This window comes from Passer domesticus, chromosome 5, assembly GCF_036417665.1.
Source record: "Passer domesticus isolate bPasDom1 chromosome 5, bPasDom1.hap1, whole genome shotgun sequence".
NCBI lineage: Eukaryota > Metazoa > Chordata > Aves > Passeriformes > Passeridae > Passer > Passer domesticus.
In genome coordinates this window covers 41,397,778-41,420,925 of record NC_087478.1, presented here as the reverse complement: position 1 = coordinate 41,420,925, position 23,148 = coordinate 41,397,778, and the positions used below count along the sequence as shown (strand labels likewise).

At 38.0% G+C, this 23,148-nt stretch overlaps 1 protein-coding gene across 16 annotated transcripts in view; it reads right to left on the bottom strand.

Moving 5' to 3' along the window:
• LOC135300335 (uncharacterized) overlaps nt 1-23,148 on the bottom strand; it is a 230,901-nt gene that overhangs the window by 113,285 nt on the left and 94,468 nt on the right. The gene's annotated exons all lie outside the window — the stretch shown is intronic.

The window sequence follows — 23,148 nt, the reverse complement described above, 5'->3', positions numbered from 1 at the left end:
AGACAGCCCTGAAAAGGCAATCAGGCTTCCCCGAGACATGCAGCTTTGACAGTGCGATCATCCTCTACTAGCTATGGTGGAAAAATAACCACAGCAACTGCTCCAGACAAGCAGGCATTGCTGTAACTGGAAAACACCAGTTTCCAAACACCAATAAACTTGTTATGATTCCATGACAGCCTTCCATACCAAAACATTTTAATTGTAATGCCATATTCTCCATTTGCAGTGTGAAGCCTTGAAAAAGCCAAGGGTTTAAGAAAAAATTCAAAAAATTTTATTTCTGTTTCAGCCACTACCAATCTGTGTAAGTATATAGAAGATATAATCTGGCAGTAAACATTACAGGCAGAAGATATAATTAAAAATAAACTATCTATAAATAGAATATTGCCTCAAGTCATTGAGCTCTATTTCTTTTATTGAAATGCTGTGTAATGAAAGGTACAGGCTAAGTACATTCTCAAAAGAAGGGTCACTGGGTTTACTTTTCTTTGTCCAGAAAACTTCAGAAGTAAAGCTGTAAATCAGTGGGTGACCTAATATTACAAGGTACTTGGTATATCCCCCAGAGGCTAGACCACAAATGCCTTTTCATCACAAGCACAGCAATAAAAACCATGAAGCCACAGACACTTTGAGCCTCCCTTTCTGCCCAAAAGTAAGCTTTATCCTAACAAAAAGGGCTAAGGACAACCTTGCTGAATGGTTGTGCTGCCTCAAATTTAGAGCCCAAATCTGAGGATTTTTCTTAACATGTTGCTTCCTCCAACTTAACAAAAGGGATGTTTTACATGGCAAAGGGGACTAACATATTTGTGCAACAGAAAAAGTAAAGCCTGCTGCAGCTGCTGACAGATCGATTGCAATAGGTTCACATCTCCAAATCAATGTACCCTCATATCATGTGGACTGTTATGTTTAATAATCAAAACTAGGATAAAAGCATCACTCTGGGTTTGGAATTTTTAAAAAAACTTTCTATAGTCACCATGTTTACCTGTTAACTGCATAGCACTTTCCTGAACAACTCTGTCTTTGAACACCATTGTAAATTTTAATACAGAATTTCATGCTACTGTATTCCACAGTGTTTTGCCTTACTTTTTCCCAGCTGTAACAACACTGTACCTTTTGCATCCAACAATGACGCCAACAGCAATGAATCTTCAGTATATTTTCAGTGTATTTATTGGCCTTGTACAGGCTTAACTTGACATTTAAAACTAAGAAAAGTTTTACACTTCTTTTCTTCTGTAGTGAATACAGAAACCATAATTAATGATTATAGAGCTGAGCTTCTGTAGCATTCTACAATTGATTCTCTGTTAAACTGGCAAAATAAGAAGATAATGTCACCAGCATTTACAGAGTTGGCAGCAAAACAGCACTTCATCTCACTTGGGATTCATTCAACAGCATTTGCTAAAATGGCTTTGTTTATGGCAAAATTTGGTAGAGTAATTTGGTTTAAGTAAAACAAATTCACACTCTTTACTTTAGCCTTTAATATGGTTAAAGGTAATTATATTCCTCCTTTCCCTTTGCTCCAGAATGTCAGGAAACCCCACAAGCTAACATTTTTACTTTTAAATATTTGTACCTAAAGAACAAAGCAGTATAAGTTGTAGTTAAATTTCCTGTCCTATCAAACAAGTGGGCAAAATTGTCACTGAGAAAAATAAATGATATTGTGAAATTGATAGACTATTTTATTCAATTTTTTTCTTGGGTTAGAATAAGAAAAGAAGGTGTCAGCATGTTATTATTTCTTTGGAGGTAGTATTTCAATAACTGTCAATATAAGATTAAAAAATTATATCCATACATGTCTGCATGTATTCACTTAATAAACCCTGCTGGTTTTTGACCAAAATTGCTATTCATACAGAATTGGAGTCTCACAAAATATGGTGTGTGATTAAACCTCTATAAACCATGCAACAAAAAGTGAGGCTAGCGTTAACTTACATTTTTGAAATCTATGTATACTGATGCCTCCCTGAAGATGGAAATTGTCACCTAGATCTATAGTCTGGCAGTTATGAAAGCTCTAGCACTGCTCTGCTGGAGTGGCAGACCCTTCCTTGGGGAGTTGGTTCAGGCTACTTCCATCTGTTACCTCTCAGCATCATTTGGATCTGTGGAACACAGCTGAAAACTGCACTTTAAGGCACATACATTTAGATTTAGGTAGCCCTATGATAGAAGGATTCAAGAGGCAATAGTGCAGGGCTGTTATAGAGGGAGTGGGGATATAGCTACATGGCCTTTTGCAGGCTGAATCTTCCTGCACTCATGCTGGCTGACTGGGTACCAGCTGTTTTCCAAAAGCCACACGTCCACGGTTGCTGCTGCAGCTGCTGGAGTCAAGGAGACACACAGCTTTGAGTGATCCTAGTGCAGTGACAAGATATTCTTAAGCACCTCAAGGCTTCAATGTGTACTTTCTGAAAGAACATAAAAAACACCTCTGTAACAGCAAGTCAGTGCCAATTCAGCTTTGGGGCACTTAATATCCTCTTATTTACTGACACAGCATTTTTTAAACATACCTGTTATCTACATTGACTCCTTTTTGTTGCCTATTTGTGTCTGCCAGCCATTCAATCCTCTGGCTCTGAATTAGCCCACATTTCCTCACTGACCACCTAGGTGCAGCTCCCAATTGCCTTTCCTAAGCTCCCTTCCCTAGCTGTCCCCATTGCTAATGAACAAGTAGCACCAATGTGGCACTTATAACAGAAAGAGGAGGGGGAGAGAAAGGAAGACCAAAACAGCAATTAGAATATATAAGTGGAAATCTTTATTGACAGTGAAAGAATTTAGGGGTGCAAAGCCAGTGAATCACAAGAAAAAAAAAAAAAACAGTGGACTGTGATACAGGATTAGGACATGTCTGTGTTATCTTCTTGTTCAGCTACAGTTTCAGAGTGGTATTGAAATTTTTGATCCTCTCAGAGCACCATAATCATTCACTATGTTACAAGAGTTTCCAGACGGTCAAATAAATAGTACAGTGGTACAACCCAACTAGGAGATTACAGTGGGTATTTAAGAAGAATTATGATCTAACAAAAACACCCTCAGGTGTGATTCCCTTCCCTCTGTCCTGCATCTGCTTGTACAGTGGAAAACACCATTTTCACTGTTATCCACCAAACATTGTCTTCTTAGCATTGGTTCCTCCACAAAGCTTTTGGTGGATGAACTAACTCAAACGCATCAGAAGCCTAAAAAAAAAACCCTAAAATCAGTGAGCCTAAAACTTTTTCAAACATGTGAACAGGAAATTTCTTTCAAAATTCTTGGCCTGACCCTTGCTTTTCATTATTACTTTACATTATAGAGTTTGTTTGCTGTTCTCAGCTTCCAAAAGCAAATATTTCAATTAACATTCGTATTTTTATTTTTGGGTTATTTCCTTATCTCCTTAGTTGTTCTTCTTCTCTGATTTCTGTGCAATGTGATTGCACATAGATTTATATGATTCATTTCTATTTGCTTTCTTTTCTAGTTTTTGTATTCTTCATTTTACTGCTTCACTGCACTTTTCGTCTTTCAGTTTTCTAGATTCTTTCCACTGCCATTTGTTTTTGGTTTTATTATTTGTCTTCATTGTTGTTACTTTTAAAATTTTTATTCCTCTTTATTGTGAGTCTTTATGTATGTGTTTGTTTTCTGCTTTCTTGTCTTTACTGTCTCTTCTTGTCATGTTTGCAACAGGAGTTGTTTGTTCATAGCATACTTCTACCAAAATATTGTACGAAGTTGCCAGCAGCATTTTGTCTGATCAAAAAGTGTCAAAAAATTAAAAGGAAGCACTCTAGACTGTATTAGGTGCTTAACTAAGATCCACAGTTTTTATACAAGAAGGCTGATTTTTTTTTAAAGCTTATGTTCCTTTTCCTGGTGATGGTATCATCTGGGTAGGGAAGAGCAATGTGGAAAGACTTGCTTCATTTAATTTTATATGTTTCAGGACAGTGGTTTAACTTTGGTTCACATTTATTTGCTTCAAGAAGCTGATACAGGAGAGACACGGAGTTTTTCACGACTGTGAGAACCAGATGAATGAAGAGGGTTTACCATGGTTGGGGAACCAGAGCACTGATTCCGGAATTTTGGTTCTTAAGATACTGCTACAGAGCTGCAGAGGAATCCAAAGAGGAGAGGGAATCCAAAGAGGAGGTAACCTCACTGTTTGGAATAAACTTCTCCATTTGACGCTGAAATGACATATTATTTGTGTTTGTGCTCAGCATGCAAGTTGGATTGCTATTCTTCTAGGGTAGAAACTTATTCTTGTGTACAAGAACAGTCAATACTCACTCTGAGTAAACAACCACTGTATTTACGACAGTATAGCCCTTTGACCGGCTCTAATTTTCACACTTGAGGTTTTCAGTTGCTGAATCTGGTTGTTATATTATTGTGTTAGCTTTAGTACATTGTGATGCTCTCAAATGAAGTTATAAATGAATTATAAAAGAGCTTCTGCTTCCTGGGAAACCTATCTTTTCAATATTGGATCATAACTTACCAGAAAAAAAGCAGACAATTTCAAATTTTCTTGAAAGCTTCATTTATCTTTTTTCTTTGTTTTATGATTAATCACAATATTTTGTCTCACATCTGACTTTTTTCTACAGTTGTAGCCTCTATAAACTGGTTTGAGTATAACATTGAGACGATTATGAGGAGGAGACAGAATTAAGTTCCTTTCAACATGAATTTTTCTGTGATTCTTTGATTTTATGCATTTCTAAAATTCAAAAGCTGTTTTAAAATGGAAAAAACAAAATATTACAGAACTGGAAAGATAATATTTTTAAGGTATGAAATTGTTTTTCTGATGCTTCAGTGAAATAAGCAAATTCATCTAACCAATTTTGATTTCATTAAAATAATATTTTCCAATAGGAAGATATCATTAGGAGCAAACAAATATACTATTAACCAGAGCATTCCAGTTTTATTGTAGCATAAGTAATCTGGGAAGTTGGAACCATTACCTCTTCTAATTCAAGGACTGCTAGTCTTGCTAAAGTTTGTGCTGTCTTCGTATTCACAGCTGTTAGCAGTGTTGCCTGTCCCTAACATATCTGCCAGGTAAAGGTACATGTGCACAAAAAATAATGGTCATGTATACATACTCATTTCAGGATTTATTCTGCATTTACCAACTTCACTAGAAGCAAAATCAGCTACTTCCATTAGCACTTCATAAACAAGTTAGCTGCATATTATGTATGCATAGTTTGATCTAAGTGCAGCTCCCATGGGATTTACCTCACTAGAACAGGATCTAGCTAAGAGGTAGCAACATAATGAGCAATATAATGAACAAACAGCGCGAAAACCCCAATGAACCAGATTTACCAGAAATTTATTGTTTTGCACATTAAAAGCCAGAACCAATATAATCAGCGATGAGGAAATTTTGAAAAAATAAAAGCTTACTCTAATCCAAAGATCAGCCAAGTATGTCAATACATGATTTTGTAAATATCTCACTCTCATTTTCTTGTGAAATTGCTACATTTCTGCAAAATGGAGATTTAGTATTTCTAAAGACTATTTCCCTAATATTAAGATTAATTAAGTTGCTGTTTGGGTGAAAGTTCAGTTCAGTGTTGATCTTATTCAAAACACCTAACACATATCCTGATAAATTAAAATGATCATGCATGAAACAAATCTTTGCTGCAAGGAAAAAGTAATAAAAAAAAGAGAGAGAGAGATGCTGCTCAGCATTTGCAGGATCTCTAGGCTTATAATTTATCCGAGTGGCATAGAGGGTGACCCGAAGATTAGCAAATTCATGACACATTCGAAAGAAAGCTGAACATATTTCAGAGTATGGTCCTCATTGTTGACGAGGAGACCTCAGGTCAAAATGATCTATGAAGAATAGTTGTTCCACTGACAACTCTAAAATGAAAAACCAAGAATAAAATTATATTATCTCTGAAAAGACTCCACTAAAGTGTCCCACATAATAATAAAAAAGGACAAACTAATATTGAAGATTAAGTGATAAACCTACATTGCCTTTCAATTTCTAGTGCATATAAGCTTTGCAATCGGTTTAATGGAAGGATATTCTGGAGGGCATGGAATTATGCCAGAATAGGGTCTCTCACATTATGTGAAATTTCCCTACACTATTTTTATCTTAATTTTATTTTACACCTAAATCAACAGCGTTCTGCTGTAGTGTCATGCTGATGTTTAAGTTGACAAACACGTCAAACCAGACTGCCACAACATAAGTGAAGCCTTGAGGCTCTATAGAGGACACACTGAACCATCAGAGTGCTGCTAGTAAAGGCAGAAGTAAAGAAAAAGCTTTTATTTCTTTATTTAGGGTTCAGAGGGCAGAAGAACTCCAAAGTTAAACTTGTAATTAATTCTTCAAATAATCAGATAAGTGCCTCTCTTGGAACTGAAACTTCCAATCCAATTTGAAGGCAGCATCCTTCTGTTACTTAATTTCGAGGCATATCAACTTTGTTAGATGCCTCCTAATTAAGGGTTATTCTAGGCTCCTGTGTCTTCAGCATATGCCCATTGTATGCGCGTTGGTGCCTAGCACACTCTCCACACCTGCTGAAGACCCCACTCTGGCGGAGGCATTCAGTGCACTTGCAACGTAAGGAAGAGAACCATTACTTACAGTTGAGGCAGCAGAAATAGATGTTTTCTGTGGCAGAATGGGTAGGAAGTGTTGCATTAAATACTACTGAATCCTTAACTTGAGGGAAGTCCAACATATCCAAGAGGCTAGCATGAATGAGCCTGATAGGATGGACAACTGCAATGGACAACATGCTGCCTTTCCTGCACTGCATTGCAAGAAACTTGAGGTGCATCATTAAGGGAAAAGAATATGAAGCAAGGAGTATTAGGGGTATTTTTTTTTGACAATCCTGAGCAGTAATCTTCAATTTCTCACCCTTATTAGCCAATAGATTAAAAACTCTAAAGAAGTTTTCACAGCAAGATCTGGGACCAGAAATCTACTTTTCAAGCTGTATACCTTATTTTAGCACCCAAAGCTATTTGCTTATACACTCCTCTCGGTTTATGGTATCTGGTATTTATTCACACCCACTATCGAGTTTACTGTAGCTCAAAGTCTGATCTTGCCTGACCACCATGCAGGCTGATGCTCAAGGTAATGTCTAGGGAAAACGAAGCAGAAGCTAAAGATTTCTCTAATCTCAGGGGAAAAGAAAAAAAACAAAAAACCCTAGAAAAAAAAAAATTTAAAAATCTACCTTATCTGTAGCTGCAGAACTGAAGGCCTGAATCCAAGGCCTAAGTCACAAGAATTAACATTTCAGATATGTATTTCAGATATGTCTCTTAAAACTTTGTTAGTGAACTAGATTGGCTAACTCTAGGCATTTAAAAATTGCATGTTGCAAAGCAGAGAGAAGGGCTGGAGTCTCCCAAAGTCTGTAGAAATCTCAGATTCCTCAACTAAAATTTGGACTCTTTTATGGGAATGATAGGTCTGACAACTGAAACATAGGAGATATCACAACTGATGTTTAGATAATTTGTCATCTAATGGATAAGTCTCCTTTAGGATTCTTGCCCAAACAATTAAAATTTGGTGTCTGCAGCATTTAGATGCTTTGCAAATCCCACTGGGTGCATCTATCAGCACCAAAGATGCCTTTGTAAATTTGACCAAGGGTCTGTATCAGAGAAAAAAAACTTTGCTAATGTCCAGACCCAGTGAAAAGATTAAAAATCAGAATTCTTTACAATAAGTCCCAGTTAAACTCACTAAGGAAGATAAACACGTGTTTACTGTTTTTATTTGGTTGAAAACACAAAGTATCTTTTTGTCCAGAAAAATGCATGAGGCTCTCCATAGAAATAAACAAAGCATCTGGAACATTGTCTTTTTTCTGTGCTTTTACACCACCCGCAGCAAGCACTGGTGTGGAAAAGGAAGGATGCCTTGGACTTCCTTTACAGAAGTTTCTGATTGGCTGTTCCACCTGCCCATCAGCAATTACCATAATTTAAAGCCTTCAGGGATTTAAGACTCTCCTATTTTCCCACTGAGCTCAACATCTTGCTGTGAGACCTAAAGCACACAAGAAGGGCAAATGGCACAAAATCATTCCAGCAGCTTGCAGTATGTGCACAATGCGGTGTTCTCTCAGGATCTGAAAGCTTCTTCATGCCGTAAGTGGCATGAAGAGAGATGCATTCCCTGTAAAGGAGCTGTCAACACTTACACATGAGTCTAAAGAAATCTGCTTGTGGATGTTTGTGTCAAAAAAGGGAGATCTCTGAAAAGTCTACAGAGCATGAACTTCAAGGCAATGTATGCAGGACCAGAAGAACATTTAAATTATGGTAACCAAGAATATGTGACGTTTCTGTTGTCATCCTTTTGCATTGAAAATTTTTGCAACTGAAAAGGGAGATTTATCCCAAATCAGCGAAAATATAGATCTCCACATTTCTTACCTTGTGTTGTCCATTCTAGTTCTGAAATCTTGAGTGTTTCACCAGCTAGACTATAACAGAGCTTTGAGTTTTGAGTGTTTTGTTTGAGGGGAGTAAGTGAGAAAGTTGTGAGTTTTTTGCTTTAATGACAAGTTTACCTCTTAGCTTTCTGCACTATCCTCTGCTGGTTTGCTGTTTCAGTAATTTATCTCCTTTGTCGTCTTACGCGTTCACCAGTGCAAGATTGATGTCATAAAATTTAAGGGCTTTCACTTGCTCAGCTAGAGTACAGATTTTACAGGAAGAGTAAAGCAAGTATAGATATCTAAGAGCTGAATAATAAAATGTCCCTTCATCTGTGTATTTAATTAGCTGCTTTTCTTACGATTACAAAGATCAGTACCAGGAAGAGAGGAGCTTTTAGGTCTCAGCAGGTTAACTCCACACCAGAGGATTAGACAGGACCCAAACTGTGATGCTTGGTGTTCTCAGTTCCAGGACAGAACTGGCATTCAGTACTCATCTATTCTGCTCTGCAGTGAGGTGAGACATTTGTGGAACTGAAAGCTCTGAGTAATTAAAAAACACACAAACAAAAACAAAACAAACAAAAAACATAGAATAATTTTGCATGCATTTTCACAGATTGCTGTGTTAAAAAAAGGCAAATATGAATATGTAATAAATGGTAAATTCTTTCCTCCTCCTTGTTATCACTGGCAACTATATTGCTTTGTCATACAACTGCTGCAAAAGCTAATCCTCCACACTTGGAAAATCTTCTTATTCCAACTGCCATGGCCCTGCTGAAGCCAGGGCTTATGTCCCTAAAAATAGGACCAGGATTACTTAGGTTGCAGTTCACTGAAGTAGTTTAAAGGTTTTCAGATGTGGTGCAAGGAGAGAAAAAATTGTTATTCTAAACTATCAAGGCTCAAAATTACCATTTTAATCAACTTAATTAAAGACTTCATACAGTCCATGTACAAAGGCTTCCAGCATGAATGAATTACTATCCCATCATGAAAAGAAACCACCAGTAGGCACTTATTTCAACTCCTTACCTCAAAATTTTCATATCTGCCTCAGAACCTCCTGGCTTTATTTTATTGACTTCAACCTTACAGTGCTCAGTAGGGGCTTTAAGAAGGATTTAGGCACTTGCACCCACAATTGCAATTCCAGCAATCCCTACTTATATATGGCCTAACCCTGGGCCTTTTGGGAGGAATCAGGCCATGGTGATGTTAAGAGCAGCCAAAGTCAAAAACTCACCTTCCTTCTGAGTCAGGAAACTGAGTCTCAGCCAGGGATAAATAAAAAAGAGCAAGCTAGAGGCAGAAGTGAGTCCAAAAGTTCAGTAGAAGGTACTGAACATGAAAACAGAGCAAAGAATCCAAGTATTTTGAGAAGTCAAGGGGGAAGATATTAAAATTTGTATGGGACTAAACCATCACCAGGCTTTAGGCCAGGTCTCTGCCACTCATGCCTAAGCCCTGTCTAGATTCAGAAACTGGGCCTTCCTCTACCAAGCATTCTTCTTTTACATAATACTCACTGTTTAATGTGAGATCTTGGGTGGAGTGTTTCTAAAACAACCTAAGAGGAAACAATTCCTTCCATGAAGTAGTAGGAAACACTCTTTCTTACACAGGATGCAGGAGAACAAATGCCCCCCTCCAATTTTTTTTTTAATAACTTCACTCTGGGAGTTTTTCACCTAGGCAGAAGAATCTGTAGTTCAATTCAATCTTCAGATCCAGGAAAGATGGATCTGTGAATAATGTCTCAACTGTGGCAGCGCACCCTGATGCAAAGTGCAAGTTATGGTATTTGTGTCACTCTATAAAGGGCATTGCTGAATCCAAAGAAGAGAAGATAATAGGACAAAGAAATATTCTAGTCCAATGTTAAAACATCAGCTTAGGATGAAAAAACTTAGAGTTTTGGTGTGTCCATTGCTGGAACAGTTTTTCTTTAGTATAAAACACAGCCACTGCTCTTTGACACAGAATATTGTAGCCCAGGACATCTCCTAAGGACCCTGAACCTGGGTGCTCACATCAGGCTCTTTGTCTCCTTTATTTCCCAGTAAACTTTGATTCATTTTCACTTACCTGAATGTTTCAGCTAAGAATGTGAAAGATGTCTCTTCCCATTCTCACCCCAGGGTTCAGGAAACTTACCTTTGAGATGGGAAATATGATTTTGAATGAAAGAAGATGCAATAAAAATTTCTCATTCCTCAGAGAGTGTCCTGAAAATCAAACTTTTAAATGAAAGTTTCATTCTGAGTTTTCTTGGCTTTGGATGTGGATGAGTGCCCAACTTTTAGCCCCTTGGGACAGAGTCCGAAAACCCATGCATGCAATCTCATGCTCCCTCCACTGTTTAATGCAGTTAGGACATGAAAAGAGAAATGCTTTCTTCTCCTCAAACATCCCAGTGGCCCTAAGAGGATGTCCTGGCATGGCCAGTGCTCTCTGCTCAGCTGGCCAATCCTCCTCATTTCTTTATTTTCTTTCTTCCTTTTATTTTTCTGTCCCTCTCAGATATTTCTTTCTTACATAATTGCACACAGTTATTGTGCAGCAAAGCAGCTCCCCTGCTCAGAGCACACTGCACTCCCTTCACTGGAAGATAAGTCTCATCTTTCTCTCAGGGAAGGAAGGTTAGAGGCCCTGGGCATCAAGGAGACAGAACACTCCTTGCTTCTCTGCCTGTGTGGGAACCAGCATCTTCTGTCTTTCATTTGTCAGCTTGGTGCTTCTCTGCTGTGTAGCCCAAGGTGTCCCTCAGTTGCAATGAAAGTTTTCATGCCAAGGCTTACAACCCCCTGCACACACTGCACATGAAGGTGAGGTACCAAATCCCCTGCTTCCATCTTCTTTCAGAAGACAGGTGCCTACAGGCTAGGCACTCCAGTTACTAAATTACAGGTTTTTTGCTTCTACTCTGCCACATTCCCTCTTCCTAACCTTCAACATTTTCTTTTATGTGTTTGGCTGTTGGTTCAGGGTTTCTGCTCAGACGCAACTATGAGTAGGACTTCTGAGTCTCCTTTCTGTGTACCTTGGTTAAACACCAGTGTAGACTTTATCCAAAAGAAGCCTTTGGTGGCAAGCAGTAGTGGATGGGGATACCTCTGCTTAGTGAATAGTTGCAAGTAAGCTCATTCAGGGGATTGTTTTCCCACTGGCCCAGAAGAGTGAAGGCACTGTGCTCTAACTATAAAATTCAGTTTTATTGTTCTTCACAAATCTTGTCCATCATGTCAATCAGCCAAAAAATCACCAAAAAAGCAGAGCTCCTCCAGCTAAACCTGAGCTGCTCCAGCTGGACAGATGGTGTCCCTTCCACAGCCAATGTTTCCACCTTCCTCTCTGCTGCACTCCGTCTTTCTGCCATGTTTGCGTAATCTGATTCCCACCATAACTGACAGGGCAGTAAGGAAGGTCTCAGTCACTGGAGGGACTGCCTGGAAAATGTAACCCATGGATTGGCAGCAAGGCAGGAATGCTCAACTGGGAACCCAGTAGGCATAAAGATATAAATAGACCCATGCTATGGTCCAGATGAGGTCTGCTTCAGGAACCCTATCCTTGAACAGTGAACAAATACATGACTTCAGTTTCCACAGCTATCTGCGCCTGGCAACTGTCAGGAGCACGGCCTGTAGAGCAAACTCCAATATATTTTGCCAAAGATTTAGCAAACCTGCTATGGAAGTGCTATAAATGCATTAGTATTTAAAAAAAGCCACTAAGTATTAGAGCAAATAATCTCTACCTGTAACTTTAATCAATTCTAGCAATTTCTTTCCTTCAAGTAAAGATTTCTTTAAATTATGTTCTTTGTGTTAATTTCCTTAGATAAATAATGCTAAAGAACTGAGCATTATGACACTTTATTATTATAACACTGATTCTAATATATCAGTGTCATAATAATAAAGTAGTGATCCGACAAATTTCTTAAAAAGAAACCTTCCTATATGGAGTTTATCTCATTTATTTCCAAATAAAATATTTTACAAGTGTGACAGTGGATTGTAAAACATTTCTATTACAATTTAGGGAGATATTCTCTCAACATAGCTGAAGGCTCCACCAGATAAAGATTTTTTTTTATTTCTTTTTTTTTTTAAATCCACAAACTTAGCATATATTGTGGATTTTGTGTTTTGATATTTCTAACACTGAATGGAAGTGAAAAATATTTCATATCTATTTATTTAAATCAAACCTCATCCTATTCCAGCTGTTTCATATGGTTCTCTTCCTGTCTTCACCAAACAGATTACTGTAGTTTGACTGTGTGCAGTATTTGTTAGACACTGTGTGACTACAGAAAACATCTCAGGTTTTGTTTCTTTTCCTTGTTCTCCACGTGGTATTTCTTTTATTTTGGTCACTTAATATTGTTCCTGGTTTTGTCAACCAAGCTGAGTCTTCTGGGACCTGTTGATGTCATGGTGATCTGTGACCTTGTAGAACAACAAATAATGGATTCATGTGGGATGGCCAAGTGCTCACAATATAATCTGATGAAGTTTTTCACTTCAATAATTACCTTTTAAAATGCAGTAACAGAATTCCATTTTCATCCAACAAACTTCTCAAGTAGGCAATGCAGTTCCTTCAATATTCTGAAGTGTCTAGAGATTGTGTTTAAGATATTTGATACAAAAATCTTCCGTCTATATCTTTTAAGGCATCATGAGAAGTGTTTTTTTTTCCTCTCTCATAGCCTTCTACTTCAATTACTCAGGTTTTCCTCATTGACAAACTGCATTGCTGATACTGTTCTGACACATGTGCTTGAAAGGCACTTCTTGCATAAGCAGTAGCTCCATTGAAGATGCACACAATTGGCTATGCAAACATACAAATATATGTAGAACCTCTCCTTGTGGTTCCTATGTGGTTTATCAGCAGAGGTCATGGGCCAGTCACTGGATCCCTTCAAGAGATCTCTTGCAGCTTTTAGATCTGATTGTAAAATTACTGTCTGCTTAAAACTTAAAACTCTGCTCAAAATCATTATATGCTTACAGAAGGACATTTGGCAGTGATGGACTCAGTTGTGACAGGTACCACAGGTTTCCTGGGTGATTTGTAAGCAATGTATGTACTCTTGCCCTGCATTTTGACCACAATTTTAACATCTAAACAAACAACAACAAAATCAAACAAAGAAAACAAAAAAAAAAAAAAAACCCAACCATACCCCACACAAACTAGGAATGTCATTCCTATCTTTTGTGACAGGGATTTGAACTCTGTGGGAAATGCACAGCTTCTGTGCATACTGGGTATGTATTTGCCTACAAAAGGCCAAAACTCTTTTAGAGTCTCCAGATGCTGTGGTAGCACAGAGAGTAATTTATACTTCATACAAAGGATTTTGAACTTCTAAACTGTTAGATTTCTCAGCTTTCACAGGCTGAGAGAGAAGGGGTGAAAAACAAATGTTCTAACAAATTTTCCAGATCTTTTCTGATAATTGTTATTTTTAATTTCTAAGACTTTAGCACTATGATAAATACCAAGTGTCTTTTTTGCTCTTCAGATTGTTGACAACAATGGCCAAAATTATGTTTCTGCACACTTAAAATTTCTTACATCCCACCCCAAAACAGCGGCTAAAATTTGTCCTTTCACTATTTTTTAATCTCTGTGAGCTATCTCAGTCGACATGCTGGGCTAAAGAGTTAATTCTTTGATTTTCAGTTGATGGAATGTCTTACACTCTCCTGCTGTTCATTATATTTTCCATACAGTTTTATTCAACATCCACCTATAAACCCACCCTTGCCTTTTTTTCCTTTTCCACACACCCTGCAAATCTGCTGAGAAGTGACCATCTGGTCAACAGGGTCAATCTCCAGCCTGAAATCCAATCTCCAATCTCCAGAAATCATATTATATGCTCTTTTTCAGGAAACATGATCTAATCATGGCACAGAAAGTGATGCTAGGGCCTATCTAATTTATCACTCTGTCCAAAAGTAAGATTAATTTGTTTTATGATGCTTGAAATAAATGTTTGTCTAGCAAGTTCTAAGAGATCTCCAATGATGAAACTTCTAGAGTCTTGCCAAGAAATCTCTCCTGTTCTTTGAAGGGATACTAATGAAATATATAAAGTAAATCCTAACCTGATGATTTATAAGAGAATGATTAAGTTATCAGATTGGTTCTATGTAATTTCCAGTCCTCTCTGAAACCATGAAAATGTGCTTGTGTTCCACAAGGAGCAGGTGTACAAATCCATAACACAACAAAACTGAAGATGCAGAGGCCATACTTTTACATTCAAGCGATGTCTAGGAGAAATACTAACCATATAAAGTTTTCCTAAAAGAATTATCTAGTTCTATTCCACTAGTTAGAATAATAAAACACTCATCAATATGAGGAGATGTAGACCAGCCTTTGGACTTGCCATAGCTGGGCAAAGAAAAAAGGTAGAAAATAATATTTTTCTATATTTTCACTGTTCCAAAATATCTATTTATCTATTTGACCTGAAGATCACTTATAGTAAGAAAATTATGCTTTTACATTAAATATAGGTGAGAAAATTCTTGGCTGGATCTAGTACAGCTTTCATGCTGTTCATGGAGGACAGATCAGGCTATAAAAATGAAACAGCAGTGAAAAACAATGCTTATTACTCTATAAATTTTGAATAAATCTCAGTAAACCAACATTATTGTGAAAGGAATATGCATCTTACATGTACACAACAAAACAACTTCTGTAATTTTCTTTTGCTTCAAAACAGCTTTAAACCTGAAAGAGGAAGAAATCAAACAAAGCAAGAAATCACATGGAGGTGTTGTCATATGGTATCCTTACTATTCTGGTAGATGTTTAACAACAACAGAGCATCTGCTGGTCAGTTCTGTGAACATCTTTTCAGAATAGAAGGACAGATTGAGAAAATTCTCATAGTCTCACACATTAAAACAGACCAGGAAACATAATTTTTTCTCTGAGACTCAATCAACTTTGTCTACTTCTCCTACACTCAGTATAGCCATGTGTTGTGGTATGTGTTTGTATGAACATCTCAACGTGTCCTCACAGTCACAGTACTATGCAACAAAGCTTACCATGCTTTGGAGAGCAACAAAATATGCATTTCAAATTTTTCCAGTATGCAAAATTTGCATACTGATATCTGGGCTAACAAATATATGTCATTAAAATTAACCATAAAAAATAATTGTGAACGACTTAAAAATATAAACAATTCAGGAAAAATTGTTTATGCAGAAAATCTTTTGCTACTCATGTAAAATTCAACATGTACAGTTCCTTTGTTTCTTCTCCTTTTCATTTTTTCAGAGGATTTCAGATTTTCTTCCTTCTCTAATGACTGGCATTTAATTTGAAATGTAATAAGACCTCTTTAAATCTAAAGTCATAAAACTGAAGATAGCATTTGCCCACCTAGACACATTTTGATAGTAAGAGCTCTATGCCTTCTCACATCTTTAGGTAAGATTGACATTATACAGTACTCTGAAGAGTATACACACATTTGTCCTGAAAATACTGATTTCAGTGTCCTGAAAATAGTGACTAATCTACAAGACTGTTTTTGTATTTGAAAAAGTTATTTAGAATGCTTTTGTGTGCAGAAGTTCAGTAGAAAGGAATAAATACAACACCTTTATTTAACTTAGAAAGCTGTAAAGTAAGACTAATATAGTGGAGAGTAGATGGGAAAGAAAATTACAAATAAAAATCTTTTATGATAGAAATGATAGAAATAAGAGTTTTGACACCAGTAAATGCTAATAGTAGGGCAGTTAGAAATAGCAGCTCCTTGTATTATTTTGTATGTGTATCCCAAGTACAAGAAAGAATAAACCCACTGAAGAAAAAAACTGGTCATTTATTTCTGGTGTATTTAACAGTTTAGATCCTTTCCTCTTGCATTATGTTACGGTTGAGTGGTTGTCATTTAGTTTTCATCAACTCTTTAAACTTTCCCAACCAAATACCTTGCTATCTAAAATTCTAAAACTCAGTTTATAAATCTTGAATTTTTCCAAATCATTCTGGTGGTGTGTCCAAACTTAAATGTTTTGGACATTGCAGAGAGAAAAAGATTTGAAATCTGGTGCTTTTGGAAAATATTTAGTAAATTGAGTCCTTTTTTTTCTTAGATGCTAAAAGTATCAGAATAATGTTCTTAAACCACATTGTGCCTCCTCTTGTGCTCATACAGGACTTGGTTACTTTGACAGGTATATATTTTTAGAAGATATTTTCCAGGCCAAAACTTTTGCCTATTCCTCTCCTTTATCACGAGAACTGTTAGAATTCATTTTGCTTTTCATTGACTGAACTCAGAACCTTAACAAAGGCTGGAGAAAATCAGAACTTTTAAATTAGCTTAGAAAGATCTTGTCCGTGGCTGCTCTGTTAATGCAGGCCATCTCCAGATCACACTTAACTCTTTCTAATCTTATCTAGTGCCTACAGTGTCTTATGGAATGACTGAACTAGTACAGATATCCTCATCTTTGTAAACTATTCTTTTTCTTATACCCAGGAATATGACTCCAGGGCTCATCACTGCTTGAACAGCTGATAAATACACAGTTCTGTGACACAATGCAGCAGTGAGAAGTGGATCCTCCTTCAGGGGTTGAACTGTGCAGTTAGCTAGGTAGAGTTCGGAAGACCTTGTTGTGTAAAAAATGTTCCAGTTCATAGCCACGTCATTCACATGCAGTTGGTGTGAAGATGGTTCTTCCTCTCACTGTCCTTTTCATGCTTTGCTTTCAAACTCAAATCAAGAGGTCTTGCTCTGTCTCCATGCTCCGAAGCTCAAACCTAATCTGAGCATTGAGAATCAGCACACTGGAGAGCTTTGAATGGGCTGGAGATACCGCCAAAGAAGGCTGGCTACCATTGTACTTAAAGGTCTAAGACTCTTGGAACTAAAAATCATGTAATTGAAGAAAACTAGTAGAAATATTTCCCCTGCAAAAAGCTGCAAAATCAGTTTTCTGCAGGAGTATGCATTTCTGTCAGAGTTTTGATCAAAATAAGGCAGCCTAGGAGAACATCTGACATATTCACCCACCTCTCTGCTTCTCCCTGCCTGCTCCACCGAGTGCCCCAACTGTATGCCACAGACTTCTATGGATGCCCTGGCATATTTTCCTCAAATTACCCATCTGATATATTCCTGCAAGAGTGAGACTTCCAAAGTTTCCTGCTCCTCACTCTCCCTTTAAAATGTCTCTGAGAGTTGGCTAAGCCCACAGTTCCTCTAGCTAGTTGCTCCTTTCTCAACCAGTTGTGCCCCTATCACACCCCAGTACAGGCTGGAGAAAGACACAGGCCTGACAAATGATCTGTCTGTGCTGAATACATCTGCATTTAGAAGAGCCTGAATTCAACTTTTGGAGACTTAGTTCTCTTAAAAATATCATCTTAACAGAATATATTTCCTAATTCAAAATGAGTGGTGAAGTTAAATTATATTATTTTTCCTGACCACTTGCAGTTTGGTCTCTGTTGCTAACCTAGAGGGAGGACTAGCTTGGTGATTCATACCAGGAAAATAACTCTTTAAAGTACATTTTGTACTGAAAAGAATTAGGATAACCTTTAATTTATAGTATGAATCACCAAAAGACATATTTCACAGCTAGTGCATCATACTTCCACTGTGTGGTCCCCTGGATGGGAGGGGTGCCTTGTGCCTGCATGTGTCAGTAGGTCCATTATCTATGATGGCACATTGTGATTGCTGTGCTTGCACTGGGATTGACCCCCTCCTCTCATCTGACAGCCACCAAGCTCTGACACGTGGCAGAAAAAGGCTGTCAAACTTGCTCCCGGCCACAGAAGAGAAGCTGCCCTGGTCATCTGCCACCTTGGGGGTATTTCCATCGGTGTAGTGAGGTGAAATGTCTGCACAGGCAAGGACAGGCAGGAGCCACTCCTGACTGCTGGCGGCCTTCACCAGAGAGAAGGGAATCCTAGTTCAGGCCTTGTGTTGGCAGCTTCCTCTGCCTTCCTAACTCTGATGGGCTTTACACACATCCAAAGATAGTTGACAGCTGAAAAATAAAAGGATGTGGAAGATCATGGGTCCACAAGCTGGCACCTAAAAATTGGAGCTCATGGTGCTTTCACTCCCTTGTGGATCTAACCCTCAGGGATCACTGGTCAGCACACCTGTTACAACAGCTGCTCTTGGCTATATCCAGTTTCAGAAGTCCTTGAAAGCCTCTGGAGTGTTTTGAGAAGCAAACGATGACATGGGCTCCTTTGTGGAAGTCCCCTCCAGCTGGCAGGTTATGTCATCACTGTGCATGCCTGCGTGCAGTGTGACTGCACCAGCCCTGGACTTAAAGGACCCCTGCAGCGGGCGACTCATTTTACCAGTCTGGGAAGGGAGGATAATTCTCCCTATATCTGGTCTGCACACTTGTCAATCTATGAATGTGTATAAATTAAATTTTTCCCCCCAGTTATATCTTTCCCTGGGATTCTTTTCTCTAACAAGCAGAAAGTATCCCTGCTGTGCCTTGCTATTCTTCCATGTAGGGTTACCACGCATCTAACTACCAGCAACTCTCTTTATCCTTGCCTAGATTTATCTGCATCAGCACTGCTGAATTTTTATACTAATTACATCACTGAAGAGCTCATTTTTTGTTGATTTTAAAATCTTGTAAATGGAGATAAAATATGATTGATAGATAGATAGAGAAGAGCCTTAATTAAAAAAATATTGTAGCTTCATTAGGTAATCTGTTGCAATGCATCCTAACCTCCCCTACAGCACAATGCAAGAGCTGAGCCAGAATTCTGATTTATAAGGGAATAAAACACTTGCCCAGTTCTACTTGCTTGATGCATTCACTCTTGTACTCACTAGTCCTGTAGTTTTATCCAACTTGCCTGGCAGCTGCACCATGTTATTCAAAGCGTTACATGACACTTGTGGGGAAAAAACAAGTTAGAATCACGAGTTGTCCATTTTTCAAGCTAAAAGGATTTCATTCATTACAGGACACAAACAAGAGGTGAGAATTCTACAATTTATTGATTCACCTATTACTTATTTGTTGCTATAATTTTGAGGCAGTTTTTAATGCATTTTGGGATTTTTTTTTTAAATTTGCTTTTAGAGAAACTAAACAATCAAACTTTAACATTTCCAAAGTGCTACAATCCCTATGCAGCACAGTGGCAGGATGGCCACTGTCTCCTGACACAAAGTAAGACAAATGCTGCAGTTATCAAAACCACAGCAAATCAATTGGCTGTTTATGTGTTCCTGTTCCCTCTTCGCAGTAGCCAGACTAGCATCCTGCTGTGATAACTGCTTTCTACACACCGTTGGGAAGTCATTCTTCAGTTATTGTAAGTTAGAAAAGGCCAAAAATGTAAATTAAATTGTCCTTTTATTGCCAGCATTCCAAACTAAGTGAAGTTTAACAGCACTGAGACACACCCGCTGTTATCTGCAATTTCAGCGGTAAGACTAGCAATTCTGGAACAGAGAAATAATTTGCCTCAATCTTCCATGAGTCCTGTATTCTCTTCCAGAAGAAGTGTTTTAGCTAAACCATTAGGGTTCCAGATAAAACCTTGAGGTGGTTTGCCCAGTGGACAGTGTATAACGCTCCTTGAAAAACATCTGCATCCTTAAAAATATTTTGGCAATGTTTCTTTGCAACAAACAATAGCTGCGGTAGGAGTGAACAAACTCGAAATTGTACAGAAGTCCAAAAGAGCTGAAAAGGCAGAAACATAGTGCATGAATAAGCAGCTAGAATATGATCAACATCGAAGTTTGACACAATTTAAGGACTGATAATTCAGATGGTATTTGTAGGGCTTCTACCTGCATGAATATACATAGAAAAATTTTTAATTACTAAATTTGCTTTTCATAAAAATTCATCAAGTCTGTCACACTGTGGTACAATTTTGTTCTGTTCAGTTTCTGTTCAGTCAGTGAGATATCAAAGGCTTATTTGTGAACAAGGTAGGAAACTCAAGCAGCCAGGGTCTAAGCCAATAATTCTACCATGGATTCAAATAAACTTAAGGTAACATTCATCTGTGTCTACTTGACAGCACATCCCTTGAATCCACTGCAGCAGCAAGAATTAACCAAAATGGGTGCCTGCCATGCCAGGGGGCTGATAAAGGCTGAGCTGAAGAGAAGAGCCAGACATGAAGTTGATTCCAAGTAATCGAAGTGGCACTTAGTGTCCTGTGAATAGGTACTCCCACAAAAAAATTCACTGACACCAATTCATGCACCCTTACAAAGGTGTCAGGTACAAACCAAAACTGTGGCAAAAAGCAGAAACTCTCCAACACTAGCAATTTTTTTAGTGTTAGATAATCAAGGCATTACTTTATTTTGGCCAGGATGTTATTCTGGCCAGGATGTGCAATAGAAATAATTTCATCCATGCATGCTTGGGCTGTGTAGTGAAAATCATTCCATCACACATAATTCTTTGTGAGACTTTTCACATGTTTATATGGACAAAACCCAAAGAAATTCCTGTTCATTTATGTTAAATTACACAATTCTTAGTATTTGATCTCCTATTGGTTATTGAGCCCATTGCCTTTGCTGCTAATTTGGTCCTCATTCTTTGGTTCTCTTATCTGTCTTTTCACAGACCAGGGGTCACCAGGGGGTAGTGTTCGGGGATAACGCCCCTTAATGGGGTGTTATGTCCCGTGTGTCACCAGGCTACTCCCAATCTCTATAGATGTTAAACTCATCAGACCTCACCCGATGAAGAGTCTTAGGAAGAAGAACTTTCTTAGGAAGAAGGCTTAGAAGAAGAACTTCTTAGAAGAACTTTATTAGGAAGTAGAATTCCTTTTCCCCCGGGCGAAGGCGAACAAAACCCGAACAAAAATTACAAAGAAAATTTTAAAAGTGTTATCATTTCCAACAGTCCCATGAGTAACCCATCAGGCTATCCTGCCTGTCTCTAGCAATGCACAGCTCTTCTGGCCCTGTATTTATGTCTGTCAACCTACTGCACACAGGACATTGCAAACAATAATAAGTGATGAAGGGTGGGTAGCAGAACTAAGCCTAAAAGGTCATAAGGCTTCTATGGGACACCTGGGTGTCCATTTGACAGAGACATCAAATTGAGAAATTACATTATTAAGTTTGCATGATCAACTTTAATTCAGTTTTTCTTATATGTATATCCATGTGTATGTGGAGATCTACTCTTAAATTATTTTCCTTTTTTCTAGTCCCATTCCTCCAACATGCTCCCAATTCATCTCTAACTGCTGAGTCCTGCTGTTTCCTTTCTCCCCACACTCTTCCTTCTTCCTTATGCCCAGCATCTCACTCAGCTATGGTAGGCATCTGCAGTACCTGCATTTACAAAGGGAGCAAAATTTTCTGGCAGTTTAGTGGATTTCCAGCATGTTGCTGCAGATGGCATGGGGGAGGAATAGAAGCTTGTTCATTAAAGTCTCCATAGTCTCTACCGAGCAGATGAAATTTATTCTGAAACCTTCCAGCCTGGCAAGATAGCTGAAAGCAGATTCTTGATACAAAAGTTCCCTGCTACCCCTTAGCTAGTCCTTGCCTCATATACAGGAAACCTAATGCTGCTGAGAATGTTTCCAGCATGGGCTGAAGAACCTGCCTTCCTGCAGACATGCCTCTTTTTGGAAGCATCTGAATAGAAATAAAAATAAAACAGCCCATGGTGCTTTTGAACATAAATATGACAAGCCATGACTATTCTTAAGTGAGTACCAGAAATTGGACCTTTCTGGAAGTATCACACAAAATTCAATTTTAATTGTGCTACCAGACAAGTCTCTAAGAATGCAAGTAAATATTTTGCATTGAGAGCCACAAAACTACATTGTCTAATATACTAATATGTCCCATTTAAATACATTTCATATTACGCAATCCAAATATTAAAATTCCTTTTTGTTAATGTCTGAAACGGGTACACAGTAGTGTATGGGGAACTAAGCATCCAAGTACTGAAATATCTGCATTATGGCAATGTATATGTAGCTAGTGGGGCTGATCATGAAGGAATGGTAGTCTAGCTGACTGACATCTCCATTCAGTTGTCTGAGCAGGAGAGACAGTAATACAAAAACTGATTTAAGACAAAAATAAAGGTTCTAGACCTATATACATCAAGGACCTCTTTTGGAACCGAGCTAACACAATAGGAGCACACCTATGTGTACTTAAAAGTAAAATTTAGTCCTTCATGTCTAATATGAATGATAATTTTTCTTGCTGGGTAGTGAACTGCTTTAAATAATGAAGAGTGTTTTATGTAACATTTGCTGGGAAACAGTCAGTATTTTGTTCTCTCTCCAAACCCTCAGTCCCATGTCCCTACCCAGGAAAAAATGTTTGTGTCTCAACTCAACAATCCAGGCATATTTTTCTGCTAATTTTTGACTTTATCTGAGAAAAAGGTTGCACCTTTGCCACTGGATCCCCTGTCACACGTGGCCTTTTTTGTCCAATTAAACACCTACATGTCCCATCCATATGTTCGTGCTCTCACGTCTTGGTTCCTGCTACCAACTTATTTCTTGCTGCTCTTTTCCCACAAATATAGTTTGAGTCTACTGTTTTAACCATGTCAGCAACTTA